Here is an 874-nt window from a genome sequence, read left to right on the forward strand (position 1 = left end):
TGGGAATTGCTCCCACGTGTGGGTCATGTTGCCTTCCAGTTGGAACAATGTCTGGTAACTGGGGTCCCTGCCTGGATCGAGAAACCAGGTCGGGTCCCGGGTGCTGTTAGCTACGGCAGATGGGTTCTCCCCGGAGGGGCACAGGCTCTGCCACCTGTAGCTGCCCAAAGAGGGGCGAATCCAGGACAACCCCACCTCCCCCCCTTACTGCAGAGGCCAGGATCGGCCTGAGGCTGGCCCGAGCAGCTGGGACGTGCTTGGGCTACCATGCTTTGCTTGCTTAAGCTTTCAGCCCAGAGCGCTGCCGGGGTGCAGCCGGTGCTGGCAAGGCTGCTCTGCCCTCCTCCCCTCCCCGGGGCAGTGCGATGTGAACCCCAACAGCAGCAAGTAATTGGGAGCTGCAGCACTGGCCGGGTCTCTCTCCCCCTCCCACGGTGCCTCCTCCTACCCAGCCCGCTGGGGCATTGCCCCTTCCCAGCTTGTAGCCAACTACAAGGGCAGCTGCTCTGGGGCTCTAGACATGTCCTGCCCCCTCCAAATGATGGGTAGGCTGGTTTCGAGGGACAGGCTTGCCTTAGAACATTGTCCATCCAGCCCCCACTGAAACCTAGTGCACAAGAGAGGGCTTTTAGCTGAGTGAGAGCAAGGCACAGGACTAGAGGGCTTTTTCTTCTTCTCCCATGAAATTCAGCACCAAAGGTAATGGCGATAGGTTCCTTCTGCCACTCAACAAGGGCTGGCACTCGAGGCATACCTAGACATCTAGATGTAGCCCCCCCTCCTCCCAGAACAGCAGCCTCTTCCACTACCAAACAGGTCCTCGCAGTGACTCCCTGGCTGTCCCCGCTGGGTGATACTGCACACGATCCACCCC

Source organism: Fulmarus glacialis, unplaced genomic scaffold, assembly GCF_000690835.1.
Source record: "Fulmarus glacialis isolate BGI_N327 unplaced genomic scaffold, ASM69083v1 scaffold18293, whole genome shotgun sequence".
NCBI lineage: Eukaryota > Metazoa > Chordata > Aves > Procellariiformes > Procellariidae > Fulmarus > Fulmarus glacialis.